Source organism: Lolium rigidum, chromosome 2 (genome assembly GCF_022539505.1).
Source record: "Lolium rigidum isolate FL_2022 chromosome 2, APGP_CSIRO_Lrig_0.1, whole genome shotgun sequence".
NCBI classification, from domain to species: Eukaryota; Viridiplantae; Streptophyta; class Magnoliopsida; order Poales; family Poaceae; genus Lolium; species Lolium rigidum.
In genome coordinates this window covers 216,488,965-216,509,724 of record NC_061509.1, presented here as the reverse complement: position 1 = coordinate 216,509,724, position 20,760 = coordinate 216,488,965, and the positions used below count along the sequence as shown (strand labels likewise).

The following is a 20,760-nucleotide window of genomic DNA, read 5'->3' as shown; positions in this document are numbered from 1 at the left end:
CGAGATGATGCTCTCCCGCATATAGAAGGGGTCCATTATCGCGATGGTCGGCGTCCCCTCCTTAACAATGCGGGCGGACAAGCTAAGAGCAACTAGGCGAACCACACTAAAGTGGAGCGCTTGCATGCGATAGATGCTGAAGATGTCGTTGAACCGGATGAAGCACAAGTCCGCGGGGTACTTCTCGACGAAGTTCATGCCGGTTGGCACCTTCGCCACGAAGAGAGGGTAACCGAGGATCTTTTGATTTGAGAAGAAGGTTCTCCACATGCAAGACAGTCTCATGCAAGCTCCTCATATCCGGGGTGAGTTTCTTCACGACATGCTCCGGCAGCATCGGTTGACCCAAGTGATGCGAGAGGTCGCCAATTGTTTGGCAACTTGTCAAGGAGTGGGACCTTGTCCTTGGATTTGGCCGCCGCCGCCTTGTCTTGGGCGTCCTTCTTATTTGCCCTCTTCCTCTTCTTGGGTTGTAGTGCTGGACCATCCATCGCCGTAGTGGCCGTAGCACGGAGTGTGTTTGGGCTCAACATATTTTTGACGGCGGCGGTGGCGACCTCCTTAGGATTTTCCTCCTCATCGGCCGTTTCTTGAGAATCGAACAGCTTCTTGGAGCACACATATTTCAAGCCCGGCGCATCCTCATGGACAACTTGTGAAGACGTAGGAATATCCCATTGGAAGTTGTCACGTTCATATTCCTCGGCCTCCGGCGCGGCTGGCTGTTGTGGTGGGGCGGCTGACCTGCGGCGCAGGTGGCCGTTCCGGTGGGGCGATGACCACGGGCGCCGGCGGCTGTCGTGGAGGGACGCCGACATGTGGCGCCGCAAGGTGCTTGTCTTTGCTTGCCGTCGACCCCGAGTAGGTGTTGATCCGAATTAGGGTCTTCGGCCATAGCAGTAACCAACCCTTCAGTGAGGCCAGATTCAACGGGCTATCGTCATCGGCACCATGCGGTTGATTAGGAGGAAACAAATCCTCATAGCCCGGTAACGCCCGATCCACTTCAACCCGGTAAACGTCATCCGCCATATCTCGTGTGTGCCACTTCTTATCCGGGGGCCGAATGATGGACCCCCTCGCGACGTCTTTGAGTTCGTCGTTTACTCTCATCAAGAAGGTGCATGGCGTCGAGAGCGCCTGCGAGAACATGTGTATGGCGTTAGAGAGAGGGCAAGGATGACGAAACTAATATATTAACTTGATGTACACATTAGTTAATTACCGTGAGGGCGTTGAGCTCGGCTAATGTCGACGGGCCAGCACATGCGGCGGCGGGCGTGCAAGTGACGGAGGGGCTGCTACCCGGCATCGACGGTGAATCCCTAGCACCGGCGACATTGCCGGCGGCCGGAGGAGTCTCCATTATAACATTGTCATTGCCGGCGGACGGCGGCACCATCGAGTTGCTGCCGTCGAAGCTAACCACTTGCATTTTCGGGGGGGGGGGGCCTTGTTTGCCACCCTCATACCACGCGTGTAGAGCGTCGAAATCTGCTTGGACTGAAGCGGCGACTTCAGCTTTGACTTCAGGTACGAGCGTAGCTTTGAGTTGCGGTACCAGTTGCGGTACCAAACCAGCTTGGACTTGGGCTAGGATTGAGTCCCTCATTTCCTCCGCCTCCCGCTGCTTCCTCTCATTGCGCGCATTTTTATCGGCCACGGACGACAAGCCGTAGTGACCATGCTTGTAGCACTGTACGGCGCCAGCCACACGGCCTCTATGCGGCCTTCTCGTCGGTGAATGCTCATTAACGATGTTTAGCGCCCGTACGAGAGGCTTGTCCCGAGCTACCCTGCCCGTCGACGCACTGGGAGGAGGAGCCTTCGTCACATTGAGAAAGTCTTTGTCTTTCTTCTTCCTGCGGAAGAAACGCGAACCATTTAGAAATGTTGCTACTATTATATGAACGATACTTGATCTAATTAAACCGGTAAATTGCTTACCAGTTTTTTCTCCAACGCCGGGACCTTACGGTCGTTCGTGAACCAAATTATGTCGGTTACGACCTTCGGGTCCGTGACAAGTTCCCCGGTTAGTTTCTTCTTATGGTACCGGGACCTGATGAATCTTCTTTCAAGCGGGTCCTTGTACTTGAGCCGGGGGTTCTCAATGCCGGCATTTACATACGCCTCGTCCTCCTTCGCCCAATAGGGCTCCTTTCCCTCGTACCCACGGCTCCCAAGGTTGTGGTTGCCGATGTTAAGCTCCCGCATTTCCTTCCCCCACAACTTGCGATTCTTGGTTGCTTGTAGCTCTTCATTGGCCACAAAAGCATCAAAGTCCGCTTGGGTGACATGCGGAAAGGCGGAGTGGACCTCTTCGAAACCTTTGCCCTCAGCAATCAGCTTCCGCACCATGTACTTATAGGCTGCTGAGGTGTTTGGTGAACTTCGGGAGGGCTTGTGAGTTCACAATGTTGTTGGTTTGATGGCTGGAGGCGTAGTCGCCTAGGAACTTGTATCGTGCGTGCAACCTCGCAATGGGCTGGGCTCGCAAAGGCGCTTTGCTCTCGGCTCGGAGGTCCGTCTCGTTGAGATTGACGACCTCTCGGAGGATACATGCCAGTTGGTTGCCGTACCCCTTGGCAACATCCTTAGGCTCCACCGGCAAACCACTGGCGGGGTCCACCTCTTTGACTGTGTCTCTGCCGGTGCCGGCCGTGTTTTGGCGCCTTGCCTTCCGCGGCCTCTTGGCTCCACTTGTCCCGGTGCCACTACTCCCGGCGGCGCCGCTATGATCGTCGCCGCTTGTCTCGCCGCCACCCCCGGCGGCGCCGGTTGCCTCATCGCCGCTAGGCTCGTAGGTACTACCCCCGGCGGCGGCGCTTGCCTCGTTGCCGCTCGGCTCGTCGGCACTACCCCCAGCGGCATCCTCCATCTCATGGTCCTCGTCGCCGCCAACACCGGCGGCCTCGGCATCCTCCTCCGTCCTAAAGAAGTGCCTATTGTAGTGCTCCTCTAACTCTTCTTGAGACGACATGGTGGCTTGCACTAATAGAAGATGAAAAAGAGTTAGAATTCACGGAAAAATTCGGCATGACCTTTGCTAAAAATTGGTCATGCCGAGTGCTAGAATTGCCGGAACGGAAATGAATCGACATTCCGGCACTCAATAGCAACTCAATCCCTGTAACGAAATGCAATTCACATATATGATACATTTTTCATTTTCATTTCTTTTCCAACCAGCATCGGAGAGTGAACATAGCAACAACATGTGTCATTTCTCATTTGTGAACACTTGACGACATACTACGGTAGCATCATTTCCGGTGAGTCGGTGATGAGAATTTCATCATGCTAGCCACTGGATTCAAACCGGAATCCAAACACTAAAATAAAAACCATAACCATTTTACATCAACACCATGCTACTCTCGGCTACAATTAAGTAAACCGGTAGCTAAACCGGTAGTAGCATTTGCTACGCCAACTAGTGTTTAGGTAATACATAACGGTAACTAGGTGTATTAGAAATACCGACTATGTTCTACGTATTAAGAATGAACCCATCTTTAGCATGAAGCAAACCAATGAATTTTATATTTCAAATTCTCTAGGTACTGCAAGCATAAAAAACCCTACTGCCTAGCTACCTAGGTACTGCAAGCATTTTTATTTTCATTTTCTTTTTTTTTGCAAGAAATGATAATATGTTGTTGTTGCCCTCGTGGGACATACTCTCATAGTTAGTCAAAAGTTCTCCCTGAGCTCCTTGTTGATAACAAATTTTGTGAAATTTCTTGTTAACTAATTCCTCTACTTACAAATCTTGTCCAAGCAATTCCTGTCTATGTCAATGAGGACATCAAAAGACCCAAAATTTGCATAAGGGCCAGTTTGACTGTAAGTGCAAGAAATGTTCATCATCCTGGATTCCTAAATTGCAAAAGAGCAACATGAGCATGAATAGACGATATCATTTTATACTAACAAAACCTAAATGAGCTAAATGAACCAGAGAACAAATTTATTTTCTTTTATTGTTTACCTAAACATTACTTGCTTAATTACAACAGAAATGCACCCTTGGTCCTAGCATCAACCATGCATAGCACCAATTTAAATCCATTTTAGCAAACCAGAGAGCAAAACCGAGAGAGCATTCTTTTTTGGCGGTGAGCATGAGCATGAGCGGTAGCATTTCAAAACCATTTCAAAATCTTTATTTGCAACCGAGTGAGCATCAACATGAGCATTCATTTCATTTCCATTTCCATTTTAAATAGTGAAGTAGCAATAGTGAACTAAACCGAGAGAACTATTTTAAATGAACCGGTAGCATTTCCATTTCATTTACACTATAATAAAAAACCCCAACTCAATTTCTTTTCTCAACGGCACTTAGTATATAAAGCATTTTATTAAAGCATTTTATTTTTATTTCCATCTCAACCAGAAGCAAACCAGAAGCATAATGCAGCAGCAAACACTAAAATAAAAATCAACTAAATGAAACTAGCTACTTGCAAGTTTATATAGCAAAACCGAGTTTAGCATTTAACTAAATCAACTAAAACAAGAGAACAATTTTTAGCTATTTACATTTTTTTCATTTAGTTATTTCTATATCACCAAAACAAGAGAACAATTTTTAGCATTTAACTAAATCAATTAAATGAAACCTACTGCTAGCATTCAAAATTTTATGTATAACTTATAATGAAAAATTGAAACCTACTGCTAGAATTTGAAACCAATTTTTAGCATTCAAAAATTGAAACCTATTGCTAGCTTGAACCACCCTATTTGCATTTAACTAAACCAAACAATTGCCAATTTTTTCAAACCGAGAGAACCAATTGGTTTAGGGTTGAAAAAATTCAAACCGAGAGAACCCTATTTCCAATTTGAACAAGGAAATTGCAATATGGTTCATTTAAAAATTACTACATTTTCATTTGCATTGAACCAATGAACAATGCAATGAACCCTAATAGCAATTTCGTTAGGGCTACTGCAAGAACTGCAAGAACTAAACCAATACCAATTTCGGAGGCGGGGAGAGGGGAAGGGAGAGGGGAAGGAAGAAGGGGAGGGGAGGGGAGGTGGAGGAGGTTCTGGCGACGTTGGGGAAGGAAGAGGGGAAGGGAGAGGGCGGTTCTTACCGGCGTTGAGCGACGGTGGCCGGCACGCGTGCGACGCCCTCCTTCTCCTCCGCGTGCGACGCCCTCCTCCTCCGGTGGCGACGGTGTGGAGACGCCTGCTCCTCCTCCTCTCGGCGGCTCTGCTCCTCTCGGCGGCTCGGCGGCACGGGGGCGAGGTGCGGGCGGCGGCGGTTAGCTAGGGTTACGTGGCGGCGTCGAAGGAATGGGGAAGAAGGAGGGAAATCGAGTTGGCGTGCGGTTAAGTCCCAAGTATACACGGAGTGACTTATTGCCGGCGCACCAGGGCTTTGGTGCGCCGGGGACGGGTGGACCCCCGGCGCACCAAAGCCCTGGTGCGCCGGCAATAAGTGTACCCGTGTATACACGGGACTTGGCCCGAATCACATGCAATGACCTCCCCAACTCATATTTTCTTTTGTTTTTCTTTATTTCTTTTCTGGCCTTTTCTATTATATTTATGTTCTTATCTTTTCAAGATAATAGCCAAGAAATATGCATGAGTTATATATGCAAAAACAATTTCAAAATCTTAATTAGGCATTACAAAAAAATATGAGTTATATATACATACACAAAATATTGACGAACACAATATTAATTATTCATACATAAAATATTGGCCATGACCATATGAGTAGTTATGAATTACACAAAATATGAGTTATAGATTGCAAATAAAGTTTTACATCATCGATTGAGAAGAGTGTTTCGCTTTCTTCTTGCTTTTCTTGCTCGTCGTTGAATAATTTAGCCCCGTGTCGTGACTTCTTCTTTTGAAGGGTCGACCGACCTCGGTAGCGTGGTCCTGCTTCTTCTTGTGGTGTATGTTGTGTCTTCGTCCTCGGATTCTTCCATCATTGGGTCTCCGACTTGTCCTTCGAAGTCTTCCTCGTTGGCGACTCCATCCATTCCGACGATGGTCCTCTTGCCTCTCCTCACGATAACACGGCTAGGCCTGGATGGGTCGGTTATGAAGAAGCATTGGTGCACGTGTTCTGCCGGTACCCAAGGCTCATTCTGCGCGGTGGCGTTCGTGGACTTTGATTTGTTGGCTTCGGGTAGAAACATGGTGGTGAAATACCGGTCTTCTTTTCGACGCTCTTAGCCCATCGATACGGAACATCGGCACTTTCTCCCCGGCGTAGTTAAGCTCCCAGATTTCCTCGATTCTTCCGTAGTATCTAGTCTTTACGTCACCCGTCCGGGAATCCATCGTTACCCACGAGTTACGGTAAACACTTGTTCTTGTCTTTTTCTTCCGTGTAGAATGTGTACCCGTTGATATCGTACGCTTGGTAAGTCATGATGTTGGGCGCGGGGCCATGTGACAAGGCCAATACTAGTTTATCCTTGTCGGAATCCATTGGTGGGGGATTAGCATCAATGTGGTCTTTGAACCAGCGCGCGAAAGAGGAGTTGTGCTCTCTGTATATTTACGCTTCCGTCATCATCGGCTTGCCCTTGTTCTCTATCATGGTTTTGTGCTCTTTCAACCAAGGATCGATCAAGTCAATGTGTTGTAGCGCTACTAAGTTGGCCCTGTCAAAGTCGGAAGCCCGACCGGACATGTGCACGTGCGAGTTCCTTCCTTCCATTTTTGTGGCCTACTCCCTCGAACCTGCGGAGGTGCTTGTTTTGAGGCAAACCAACGGGGTCCTCGATGTCTAGATAATTCGTGCGAAAGAGATGCACTCTTCGGTGAGCCAGCCATGTACGATGCTTCCATCCGGATGTGACCTGTTACGAACGTATCCTTTAATGACCCCATTCATTCTTTCAAACGGCATCATGTTGTGTAAGAATGCCGGCCCTAGACCGACGATATCATCCATGATATGGACCAACGAGATGGACCATCACGTCAAAGAATGCGGGCGGGAAGTACATCTCCATCTCACATAGGATCACCACGATCTCTTCACTGGAGCCTTGCGAGTTTCTTCACGCTTATCGACTTCCGAGTTATGACGTCGAAGAAGTTACTGAGCCCGATCAGCGTTGCACGGACATGGTCATCCATTATACCTCGGATTGCAACCGGAAGAATCTGCGTCATCATCACGTGACGAGTCATGAGACTTCATGCCGCTGAAGTTTCGTTTCTTGGGGTCCATGTATACGCTTATTAGCCGGAGTAACCGAAGGGCACTCGACTCCTAGAAGGCAATTGAAAAATTGATCGACCTCGGCCGGACTAAAAGTGAAGCGGGGAGGGGGCGGTAATAGTCCGGCTGCTTAATCCTTTTGCGCTTCGACCGCCGTCCGCCTCCTCCTCCGACTTGTCCCTCTTGGGCCGGCGGGATCCGAAGCTCTTCCACGATGCCCAAAACTTTCAGGTCGTGTCTTGCTTTCGGCCCATCTTTGGTCCGGTCCGGCATGTTGAGAAGAGTGCCAAGCAAGCTCTCGCACACGTTCTTTGTAATATGCATGACATCAAGGCGGTGAGGTGTATCGAGAATTTTCCGATACGGCAAGTCCCAAAACACGGACCTCCTTTTCCATACACCAATGAGCGGCGTCGTTTCCTTTTTCTTCTTCTTCTCTCCAGGCTTTTGACGAATCTTTCCCGGCGCGGGGCACTCCTTCCAACCTTTCAGTAATGTATCGATCTCTTCGCCGCTCTTCTTACGTGGAGGTCCTCGGGGTTCATTTGTACCATCGAACGGATCTCCACGCTTTCTCCACGGGTCGGTCTTACGCAGCCACCTTCGATGCCCCATGTAAGCTGTTTTCGAAGAGCCGGGATCCTTACCAAGCTGCAAAAACATCGTCTCTTCCATGCACCTGACACATGCCTTGTGTCCATGGCACACCTGGCACGAAATGTAACCGTATCCGAGGTAGTCCTGCACCGTCGTGATCAACGCGGCTCTCAAAGGGAAATATTCTTCCGCGACGGTGTCCCATGTATCTACCCCTTCCTCCGCCCACAACGTTTCAAGCTCCTCCTTTAATAGTTCGAGATACATGTTGATATCGTTTCTGGCTGTGTCGGCCCTTGAATTAGCATACTCATCCGTATGTACTTCCTCTTCATGCACGGCCGGGGCGGGAGGTTGTAGATCCATACAAACACGGGCCATGTGCTATGTGTGCTGCTCTCGGTTTCCGAACGGATTGAATCCGTCCGTGCTCGGACCCAACCTGATGTTTACGGGATCTGCCCCAAAACTTCCGAATTCATTGTCTAATGCTTTCCACCGGCTTGCATCCGAAGGGTGCGTCGGCCCTGGGTGCTCAATCCGCTCTTTATCATTCAACACTGCCTCCTTTCTTTCTGCGTGCCGGCGCATGAGCTTTGCTTCCTTGCGGTCCGCGTAGAACCATTGAAGCCGGGGGCGGCGGGAAGTACCACACAACTTTCCGAGGAGCTTTCTTCTTCCCTTTCTTGTACCGTTCAGCTTCACACACGGGACATTTGGTCTTGTCCATGTGCTCCTTGCGATACATGATACGATCGTTGATGCGGGCGTGATACTTTTCGTGGGGTAAGTCGAGAGGGCACGTGATTCTCTTGGCCTCGGCTAGACTACCGGGACACGTGTTCCCGGCGAGGAAGGAGATCTTTCACGTATTCCGGGATGTCGTCGACGCTTGTGTACGTCCATCCGTGTTTCGCCTTCATCTGCGGCACATCGAGAGCTACTCTCAAGCGAGACTCCCCCAACCCGCGACCTGAGTCGTACAACGGAGTATTCGAGTCTATCTCGAGTTGCTCAAGCTTTGATTTCCGCTTGGCGCCTTTCGTCTTTTCGAGAAGCGGATCTTGAAGATGAGGGTCCCGCACGGCCGAAGCTAGCGGCACCTCTTCGTCGTCGTCAAGGTTATTGTCGTCGTCAAGGTTATTGTCGTCGTCAAGGTTATCGTCCTGTGCGACAAACTCTTCATCGTCATCAATATCATGATGCCCTCCTTCTTGCCGGCCATTTTTACCACCTGCTGCCGTCGCCCCATTGACCTCCGCGCCATCATCACTCATCCATTGAGTGTGTCCATGCAAGAAACCATTAGTGAGCAGGTGCCCCTGCAATTTGCTCGAATACGGGTCAAACCATTTCCCTCGTTTGCATCTCCGGCACGGACACAATACCTCCGTGCGGTTATTTTCATACATGTCGATGATCGCGTGTTTCAGATATCTCATCACGATGCTTTCACTCATCTCGATAACCATTATCGCCTGCATGGTAAGATTACATAATTCATTAGAACCATGCATCCGTCGGTAGTTTTCACGGAAAATTTCGGCATGACCTTCCTACACGGTAGGACATAGGAGCGCCAGAAATGTGCCGAAACGGAAACTTAAAGAATCAACATTTCGGCGCAACGTTGGCAACTCATTTTCAACGCGAACACACACAAGCACAAGCACAAACACAACATATATATATATATATGCCACACACGAGCTTTGCTTCAAATTAATGTCCAATATACGTTGATTTCATTCCTCAATTTGTTCATTAATCACCTATTGGTTTGATATACTCGTCAACAAGATGGAGACGTCGCGCCGCTACCACGGCGTATGAAAGCCGACTTTCTAGATCTAGATCTAGATTGAGCGGTCAATGCGGGATAGTAGATCTAGATCTACATAGGGGGATGTGGGAGATGCATGTAGGAAGGGAAGATTTGCTCAAAAAATATGATTTTGTTTGGTGAAATTGGTGAAATTGGGGATAGAAATGGGAAAAAATGAGCTGGGTTGGGAGAAGGCTCGGGTTTGTGTGGAGGAGTGGAGTGGTAGTAGTGGGGGAGTGGTTGTTGAGCAGAAATAACTGCCCAGGTTACTGCCGGCGCACCAGGGCATGGGTGCGCCGGCAGCACATAGCCCTTTCGGCTATATCACCCCCGGGCCAGGCCCAAGAATCATTGCCGGCGCACCGTCCCAGGGGTGCGCCGGCAATAGCAAATTTTCCACCGGCGCACCCGTGGGCCGGTGCGCCGGCAATGATTCTTGGGCCTGGCCCGAATCGGCCGGGGCCATGCCAGGAAATAGCGCCGGCGAGCCTGCTCCTCCGGTGCGCCGGCAGAAGGCCCCCATCCCCGGCGCGTCTGAAAATAGGTGCGCCGGCAACACTTGTCACCGGCGCGTGTCCATGGTGGTGCGCCGGTACCCTCTGCCTCCAACTATAGCCTTTTTCCTAGTAGTGTGAGCATGATCCATAGGACAGGTGTCTCAAGAAGAGAGATGAAGAAGCTCACCCGAGAGATTAACCTGGCAGAAAGCATCATGGCGAACATCCCCGAGTATGTCGAGTGGTCCTCTCAGAACATCACGTTCAGTCGAGCAGATCACCCGATGACCATACCAAAACCGGGACACGCTGCCTTAGTAGTCGAGGCACAAATCGGGGGGTTCAAGATGAGCAAAGTTTTCATGGATGGTGGAAGCGGATTAAACCTGATATTCGTTGACACAATCAAAAGTATGGGGATCACCATGAAGATGCTAGAAGAAACAGACACCTGCTTCCATGGTATTCTTCCAATTGCACCGGGCTACTCTGTTGGCAAAGTTTACCTGAACATAGTCTTTGGCAAAACCGACAATTTCAGAAAGGAGAAGATCGAGTTTGAAGTGGTGAACTGGGAGTCACAGTATCACGCTATACTCGGGAGACCAGCTTATGCCAAGTTCATGGCTGTGTTGCACTATGCATATCTCAAGCTGAAAATGCCTGGGAACAACGGGACAAACATCACAGTCTATGGAAGTTTTTCACGCTCGGACAATTGTGATCGCGACTTTCAAAGGATTGCTACGAAGTTTGGGTCACAACGAGAAATTGTCGACCCTCTGCCCAAGCTGTCGATACGAGACATCAAGGAGGAAAAACATGTCAGGGAAACCAAGAAGAAGCCAGCCGACCTTGCTCTTGAAGCTTCGGTAGTGGAAGCTTCGGCAGCAAAAGCTTCGGCAGCTGATGGCATAGAAGGCACAGGAGACAGCAAGACGCTGGCAACCATTGCCCAGACCCCTGGCGAAGTCAAAAACGCTGCAGCAACCACTAACGTGGTGAAAAAGCCAGAAGATGAGAAGAACCCCTTCCTTGCTTAAGCAATTTATTAGCATTTAATTTTTTCCCCTTTATATAAATAGGGCCTTCCTTTTTCGCCCTTTAGTCTCGTGCTTACCTTATTAATGAGAACTTAAGTTTCGATCCTTTGTTCAGCATTGCAGTATTTCAAAAAACATCTAAGCCGCATCACTATGCAAACATAGTACGAGGCAGAAGATCGTGCTCCAAAAAGCCTCTACGAGTGCTAAAAGACACAAAGCAAACAAAGGTGTTAACCTTTCCCTCTGCTATAGATGCCTCTACGAGTGCCGTAAATAGCAAGAGTTCGGAAATACATGAAAATACAACCTACGTTCGATATTTTACTTATGGAAATATCAAAGGACAACGGGCTCATCGGCAGAATCACTGCACCCGAAATATTCGGGAGTGACTGTTGAAACATACATCGGTTGAAAGCAAAGTTGCGCATACAACAGGTTTAGCAAAACCTGCAACACGAGCTGATCACTCAAATGATTTGCTAACCAACCAGTACACATACATTTAAACGAGCAATTCAGATTTGCTCAGTCAAAATTTGCCAATGGCATTAGCACGGTAAAAGTACATATACATGTATCTACCGAATAAAAAGGCTCCATTACATAATCCAAACACTTGGATGAAGTAGCCAAAATACCTATTTACAAAACAACCTTAACCTATGAAATCACCCTTGCGGAGCTTCTCTTTCCCCAGGTACCTTTGAATACTCCTCAAGCTTGTCGACAATTATATTGGCAGAAAGCAATACCTTCGGATACAAAGTATCGAAGTCACCAACAGCGTTGGCGATAGCGAGCAGATTCGCTGAGGGATAACCTGCAAGCACAAGGGCAAGCGTAAACCTGGCCCCTGCGAAAACCTGAGCTCGCACCAAGTCTCGAATCTTCTTGGCATTCCAAAACTCAGACATCAAAGTCAGCAGCGTAGGGGGAATCGCGTTTAAAGGGAACATCGTCTTCCAAACTACCCTCATAGCTTTATAGCACTTGTCGAAGAAGTGGTGGACTTGCTGAACCCGATCCTGAAATAATGCGACAGCCGAGGCCTTCGAGTGCTCCCGCCAGAAAATCTCTTCGGCTGAGGACAGCTGGGTTAAAGCGTGCACACGCTCGTGAACCCGTTTGTTCTCTTCCGCACGGCTCAGAGCTATGACTGGCAAAGAAATGAATAGAGGGTCAGACAAGGCGTCGTTGACAAAAGGGCGCAGGGATCAAGAAACTTACAGTTCAAACTCTCGGTAGCCTTATGCAGCTCAGTAAGAGCGTACCGCTCCACTTCGGCTGCAATTTCGCTCTTCTTGTTGATAATAGCAGCTAAAGCATAAGTGCTGCGCAGGTCCTTTTCCATCTGAGTGATCCGATCCTTCATACGCTGGATCCGATCACCTTCCGGAAGAGCACCCGAAGAGTCGTCGACAAATGACGGCACTGGGAAAACCTGCATGAAAAAGACATCAAAGGCATGACAGATCGACTCACTCAACAACAGAAGGAACTCCCATCGGGAGAATACAAGAAAAAATCATAGCAAAGAGTGTGCCAACAACATTGCCAGCATAAAGTTTATTACAAACAGAAGTTATCCGACAAAACATTGTTTCACAACAGTTCAAAGGAAAGTTTGCTACAGAGATCAAATGGCTTGGGTTTGAGTCGATAAACTAGGGCCGACCGAGGTCTTCTTTGATGACACCAGCTCGAGAAGCTGGCGGGCACACTTAAGAGCCGATATCTTGAAGGAGCTTAAATCGACGAACTGCCCATCTTGCTCCTTCGGCAGCTCTTTAGACATTTCTTCAATGTTAGCCTTAAAGCCGTGACCCATCATAAGTTGGAAGGCAAGGAGGGCACCATAGGTACGCGAGGTGCGTTTGAATACCTCGATGACTTCCTTGGTGTCAACCACGAAGGCGTCAATCAGCTGCCCCAAAGTTTTGTCTTGATTGATCTTGGGAAAGATCATTGAGTGCATCCGCGCCATGGCGCCTTTTCCCTTCTCAAGAAGCTCCCGTGTAAGCTGGTGGGAGGCGAGAGCCATCGACACACCGTTTGACGGAGAGTTGTTTGGAACTTTGTCCAAGGCAGCGGCAGGGATGTTGGCGGCTTCTACAAGAAAATGAATTGGAAAAGGTCGTTGACAAAGGAACGAATTCATAAGTGCAATAATCAACAGAGGTGTATAAAAGAGATTACCAAGAAGAGCCAAAGAAGACTGACGAAGGAGCTCATCCTTTTCGGCTGCCCGAGCTTCCTCCTCTTTCAGCCTCTCCTTCAGTTTGCCCAGTTCCTCCTTTAGGGAGTCGACTTCCTAGCGAGCTATGGCAGCCTTTTTAATGGCGCCGTCCAACTTCGAAGAAGAAGATTTAACCTCCTCCTGCAGTCGAACTTTGTCTGCCTCCAGGGAAGTAAATTGAGAGGCAAAGGCTTCCAACGAAGATATGACACCTCGCAGGTCCTTAAGGAAGAAAGGCGTGTAAACAAAGAATCATTAAACAAAGAACGCACCAGGAAAATTTAAGTCGAAATCAAAAAGGGACTCACAGATGGAGGAGTCGCGGCGGTGGCAGCTGAAGGAACATCTTTCCCCTTAGAAAGGGAGGAAGCTGTCGATGCCTGGGCCGTGGGGGTTGCCTTAGGAGCCGAAGCTTCGGAAGCAGCAACGTCCGGCGGAGCAGCAGACTTGGCCTTCTTAGACGGAGGCTCAATGATACCTTCGTCACTACAAAAAGGGAAATAATTGACAGGAGTTATGAGAAGAATGCAAGAAATAAGAGGACAAACTGTGGTATCAGGGAAGAGGGTGCTTACATGTCGAAGAGATCATCTTCATCGGCAAAACCACCGGCCGATCTCTTCACAGGCGAAGCCCTGGTCGCCTCCACAGCTGCATTAACAAAGGCATCACGATCAGCGTCATCATCGCGTACTGATCCCTCTGTGTCGCAAGCATCATCGGTTGAGGGAGGAAGATCGGTGTGAACAGTTTCGGATTCTATTGGATCATCATGATCGCACTCTGGGCCAGTATGCTCGACAGTGTGGAAATCAACGGGTACTGAAGAGCCTCTACCCTCAGAGGTATCGTTAGCCGAATCATGCAAATCTACAGGGGCTATGGGGATCTGTCGAAGAGAAAAACGAATAAGAATAGTGGTATTTATGTTGACCAAGTAAAAATAGCCTGATAAGGATTTGAAAGGGAAAGTTACCTCTGGTGGTGGATGATCGGCATCTAGAGGGGTGTAAGAAGATATCAATGGGATCGAGTCTTTTTGACTAAAGAAAGTAAGGTGACGGACTTCATCAAGCAGTTCCTTTTCCGATAGTTCGGCAGCGTTAATCCTGGTCTCATCCTTTGGACCTAAATACAACCACATCGGACGAACTCTGGCCATGACTGGTTGGACTCGACGTTTCAAAAACACTGCTGCCACCTCTGTGCCGACCATGGTTTGGCCATCGGCCTCTTTGATTCGAAGAAATTTGGCAAATAATTCATCGGCTGCTACTCTTTCTTCGGGTGAGAGAATATTCTTCCAGGAATTCTTAGGCTTGGCTTCAAGGACGTCGGCAAAGCAAGGAAGCTGGGATTCGGGTGACAAGGAATCCTTGACGTAAAACCATTTCAATCTCCACCCTTGCACAGATTCTCTCATTGGGAAATTGAAGTAATTAACATTCGAACGAGCTACGAACCCCACCCCTCCGGTGACAAAGGATCCATTACTACTGCTGTATCTCTTCACATAGAAGATCTTTTTCCACAGCCCAAAACAAGGTTTGATGCCCAGAAATGCCTCGCAAAGGGTGATGAACACAGCAACGTGGAGGATTGAGTTGGGAGTGAGTTGCCATAATTGGATCCCGTAAGTTCGCAAGAGATGGAGGAGGAATTCATGAACAGGGAGCGAAAGACCCCGATATAGGAATGACAAGAACATCACGGTAAAGCCAGCAGGGGATTAGGCCGAGAAATCGCACCTGGAAAGATCACATTCCCCTCGTCAGAGGAGATTAATCCCAGGCTTCGGGATCTTTTCTCGTCACGCTTGGTGACGGTTGAAGCTATCCAATCTCCGGGCTTGGCCACCGAACTTGGCGGCGCTGGCGGCGCCGGAGCTGGGGGAGGGGCGTTCGGAGCGCTCCCCTTCGGAAGAGAAGAGGAGGACTTGGCGGCGGCGCCTCCGCTAGTGGAGCTGGCGGCGGCGGTAAGATTCTTCTTCTTCACCATTGCGAGATCTGGAAAGAATCGAGAAAGCGGTGCTGGCGGCGCAGCAGTTGTGAAAGGGAGAAGAAGAAGAACGAACAAGGAAATGCGACGGAAAATGTGGGAGAAGATTAGAGATTCTCGCCCTTTGGAGATTTTAAGGAGAACTTGGGAGCTGTGTAGGCACGTGTCGCCGCTACCAGTCCTTTCAGTGGATCTTTAATAGAAAAAGATTGCAGGAATCGAGGAGACGCCTTGGTGACTGTGCGCAAAGGGCCAGACAAAGAAAGAATAGGCCCAGCAGGTTACGTCCTATCAGTCCAAATCATGATATTAGTAAAACGTCATCAATGACGTCATGAGAAATGCTCAAAGCATTCGAAGGAATGAAAAGGTATCGGATGGTCAACTTGAGTCTACGCACGGATTGCCAGCATCCGCACCTAGACTCGGGGGATACTCCCATCGGGAGCGCTGACGCGCACCCGACAGAATGAAGATTCGAAGAAATTGAAAAGAAGGCCTTGCGAGAAGAGATAACTATTCGACTCGAGTCTGCACCCGGTTGCGAGCACCCGTGCCCAGACTCGGGGGCTACTCCCATTGGGAGCGCTGGACGCGTACCCGACAGAACTTTTTTCGAGTCCAGGATCATGCCCGGGGACTTGATTCTGTGTAGGGTAATGTTGTTTTGTCATCGGCAGTTAACCAGCAAAAGTTGGGCACGTTACTTATTATCCCTTGAATGAGGAGAATATATCGGATGACCTACGAAGACATGCAGAAAAACTTCGATAGAGAAAAATGTTTGAGTGGTACAACTTGAGTCTACGCACGGATTGCAAGCATCCATACCTAGACTCGGGGGCTACTCCCATCGGGAGCGCTGGACGCGCACCCGATAGAAGAAGATGATGCTGATTCAAGAAGAACAAGAACAATCAAGGAGAAGATCATTGGGTGGAAGCATGCTTTAGTCCCTACCCGAACTACCTTCGACTAGGCACTCGGGGGCTACTGACGTGGGCATTACCCTTCGGGTAACCAATGTTGCCCTATCATGTATTTCCTAGTTGGAGGCCCATGAAGGCACTCGACGGCAAGATGGGCCACTAGGACGGTGCAGCGGAAGATTCCTTGAAGTACAAGACGCGGAAGGAGCCGAACAAGGAAAGCCTAGAGATAGATCTACTGTAAACCTAGTCGTACTCGATTAGACCTCTTGAGACCTGGCCTCCTATATAAAGGCCAGGAGAGGGGCTGTCGAGGGACACAATCAATCTGAGCAATCTTAGCCAACAGAAGCTTAGAACTAGGTTACCCTAGTACTTAAACATCTCGACGATATCACAGCCGAACTATTCGGCACCCCATTGTAACTCATTGTCATCATAATCAAGAACAGACAGGCAGGACGTAAGGGTTTTACCTCATCGAGGGCCCCGAACCTGGGTAAATTGCTCTCCCCGCTTTTCTGCGAACCGATGTCTCGTGTCAGCTTGCAGGATTCCATCAACCCTAAGCCCCTATCGGAGGGCATTGCCGAGGAGCACCCTCGACAGTGGGCCTAGCCCCAAACCCAAACCCTAGTCGCACCACTTCCTATTCTTATTCATTAGGGGGAGGCACCGGCCCTTAATGGGATCCCCTCTCGAAGGGGCCCATTAAGGTGGGTTTCTCCTTATTTAATTAAATATAATATATATTTAACATTAATTCATTATTAATATATAAATACATACTTCCTCCGTTCCTAGATATAGAGTGTATAGTTTTTGGCACGGAAATTAAGAAATGCACATTGAGGACAAGTTACATGAATTTTCGGAAATATCACTCCTAAATTACTGCTTTGAGAAAATAGAAGAGTTTGCATGAGCTAAGAAAATAAAATCGATTCCGTAAAAAAAATGTCCAAGTGAGTGGTTCTACGCAATACACCTTATATTTTTTAGGTTTTTTTTCGAAAAAAACTATACACCTTATATCAAACGGAGGGAGTATTATTTATAGTAGTCGCGGGCCGAAATGAGGTGGGCTACCATTAAGGTGGTATGGCATGTTGCTAGTATTTTGGCCTGACCTGTGACCCACTAGCCAAATATTTTGGAAGCGGACGGGAAAAGGGAGTCCGACTGGTATGGAGGTAGCGTGCCTTCATTGGCACGTGCTAGCTGCGGGAAGTTTCTGGACCCGAGTGCAGACAGGGATCACCTAGTACTCGTGCGTCCTACTCTCCTCTCACGAGCATATTAGACGCGTGCTCAGATACCTGCGCTACAAGTGAACATGCCCATATAATGTTTTTCCTATATAAGCTCAAAAGGACAAAAACAAATTCCATACTTTCACTACCATATTATGATTAGGATGACATGCATGGCTCCTAGTAGAGGATTTGGATGCAATTAATGTGATGATTCAAATTTTTGGATGTCCAATTAATACCAAAATAGTTTAACCACGATTGTGTTATGGAATTAAATAGTAGTTTCTTGGATTCAACACCTTGTTAAAGCTTGAATGTTTCTAGATAAGGATGTGTACATGATAACATAGTAGTGTTTTATTGGTTCTAAATAAGGATGTGAATAGATATACATAGGATAATTAGCGAATAATTAAAGTATTTATGAACCGGATTATTTATAAATGGTGTGTGTTAATACTTACTAAAGATTTATAGGATATGTGTCTACTAGGATGGTAATGGTCGTATATAATTTTATAATCAATTTGTACCTAGGATATTTCTATTCAAAAAAAAACTTTCCTTCTATTTAAGGGAAGTAGATCTCTCCTCATATCTCACACTAGCAAGTCGTTAGCCAACGGTACCTATAAACTTTAGCTTTTTCTATATCCTTGTGCTACATACTTGTAGTAATAAGTTTATTTCAAGTTATCCGGGTAAGTATGCCAAGGAGGGAGAGGCGGTTGGGTATCGTTTACATCGAAAACGATAAAGAGCGTGACACCACTTTCTACAAGAGATGTTTTGGCTTGTTTAAAGGTGCTGCTGACCTCTCTGCAGTCACTGGTGCTAGGGTTGCTATTGTTCTAGAGGAGAAAATGGAAAGATCCACTCATTTGGCACGCCATCAGCCAAGCCCATTGTTGATGCTTTCTTATCAGGAACAACTCCATATGTCGACGAGGTGAAAGATGCCAAGATTGCATGGCTGCAAAGTGAAGTGGCTCGGCTGGACATGGAAAACCCAATAGAGGATAAGAGAAAAGAAATATCCATCCAACATATGAAGAAGATCCAAGATGAAAACCCAGGTATGGCAGAAAACCTTATCTTCTCAAAGGAGGAAGATCTCAGTCTGGAAGATCTCCATAAACTCTTTAATGGCCTCTCGCGGGTCCAGGAGGACATTCAAAGTCGGTTACCTCTATTGCACCATGGCCACGAAGCTAAGATTGGCTCCAAAAGTATGAAAAGTAGCATGCTACCACCAGAAGGCCTCTCATATGATCACCTGCAGACTGCATGTTTCTCACAACACTATTCTTCTAGCGGGCAAGATGTGGATATTCATGCACTATATGGAGGACTTCGCTAGATGCTAATTTGCGCTTCCATTAAGTGCTCTAGAGAGTGAAAATCTATTTATATTTCCATTATGTAATTCAGCCTTTTTGAGGAAACAATAATTCATGTTGAACTTTTTAGGTCTTGTTCCATGAAGATTATTTCATGTGTATGACAATTACATCTCTGTATGATGTGTGTGCTATATAATAAAATAGTAAAAAAAAGTAGTGTTAAGACGTAGGATGGTGAAGGTTAAGCAAGAGGATTTAATACCTCTCTTGTGATATTTGAGCCAAACATTAAAGAAAAGGCATATGTTTTGCTTGTTTATATAACGGAGAGTCATAGTCCAAAATTTCTCTCTTGAGATGATCAGTTTTTTTTACTTGTTACAATAATGGAACAAGACTACCAACAACAATAACAATTGACTAAGACATTAATCGAAATAAGTTGATTTTTTGTTAGTAGATACCAAAAAGTCTTGCTATTAAACCAGAAACATAATATAACTCTGAAAGCATGAAGCCAACCTGGATGTTCCATGCATATCATATATGCACCATTACCAACATAGAAAAGCAACCACCAATCTAGAACTCAATGAATATATTGTAAAGTGACTTCTAATTTGGCGCATGAAGTTAGCTCTAGTCGTTAATGAAATTTACTATAAACTTACAACAATGTAATAACCATCCAACATGCAAACGTAAATTAATTAGTCAATACAAATACACAATTTCTATGTAAGAACACTTTAAATCTATACTTGCAAAGTTTTTATCGTGAACCTAGGATTTTTAGTGGACATGACGAGCTTTGTTCATTAGCTAGATTATGAATACTCATGGTGGGAAGATAAAATGTATGGCTTAGGTACACATATGTGAAAATTGCAGAATACCTAGATATAAAACCAAAGATAACTACTGGACATCACAGTAAAGAGACAAATTTGGTTGACTACAATCTGTTATTTCTTCCAAGAAACATGAGAGTAGTAAAGCAATATTGCTAATCCCAACTTACCTCTTGTTGCTTTTGAAGCTAATTCCTAGGAGATGCAATGAAACAAGACTCACTAACGCTAGGGTTCCTATCGTCCTAGAGGCGGAAAATGGAAAGATCCACTCATTTGTACGCCATCAGCCAAGCACTAGCCGGGATCCACAGCACCAATTTAAGTCCTTGCAGCTAGCTAGCACTAGGAGAGTTTTGTTTTGGCGAAAAGCTTGTTGGACTAATTTTGTTTGTGGAAACATGTAGCCTGTTTTGGGCTTTTGTCCAAGTTTTGTTCTGGCTAAGAGCTTGTTGGACTAATTTTGGGCAAGAGCTTGTTGGACTAATTTTGTTCAAAGTGGATATCTCTCATCCAGGTTGTTTGATGAAGCTCTGATAATTTCATATCTAACATGCCCCTTGTTTCTGTCCAAAATCTTTGAGCAAATTGCATTTTATGATAGTGTGCATCATGTCCTTGGTTGCCGCCTGACAAACCTTGCAATGTGCCAACATTGCAATATGTCGATGTTGTACTGTGTTCTCCACTGGTATAATATCATATAGAAGACACCACAAAAAAAACTCCGACTTTGGAAACTACCTGCAGTTTGCATAGTCGATTTCACATCTGGGTTTCAGAAATTGGAGTCTCTGTTACCATCCCTTCTGCTAGAGTACTCAGTTCGTTCTGTATCATTAGAGATTGATATGATGATTTTTAGAGTAGATACATATTTTCTCCACTCCCCCAAGCCCACATGTCATCACCGCCATCTCGGCGTAAAGGAATGTTAAATATAGCATCTGCCTCACGTGAAAT

The 20,760-nt window shown here is 46.9% G+C and overlaps 1 pseudogene; it reads left to right on the top strand.

Moving 5' to 3' along the window:
* LOC124690555 overlaps positions 1–18,963 on the top strand; it is a 28,239-nt pseudogene extending 9,276 nt beyond the window's left edge.
* The last annotated feature ends 1,797 nt before the right edge of the window (positions 18,964–20,760 follow it).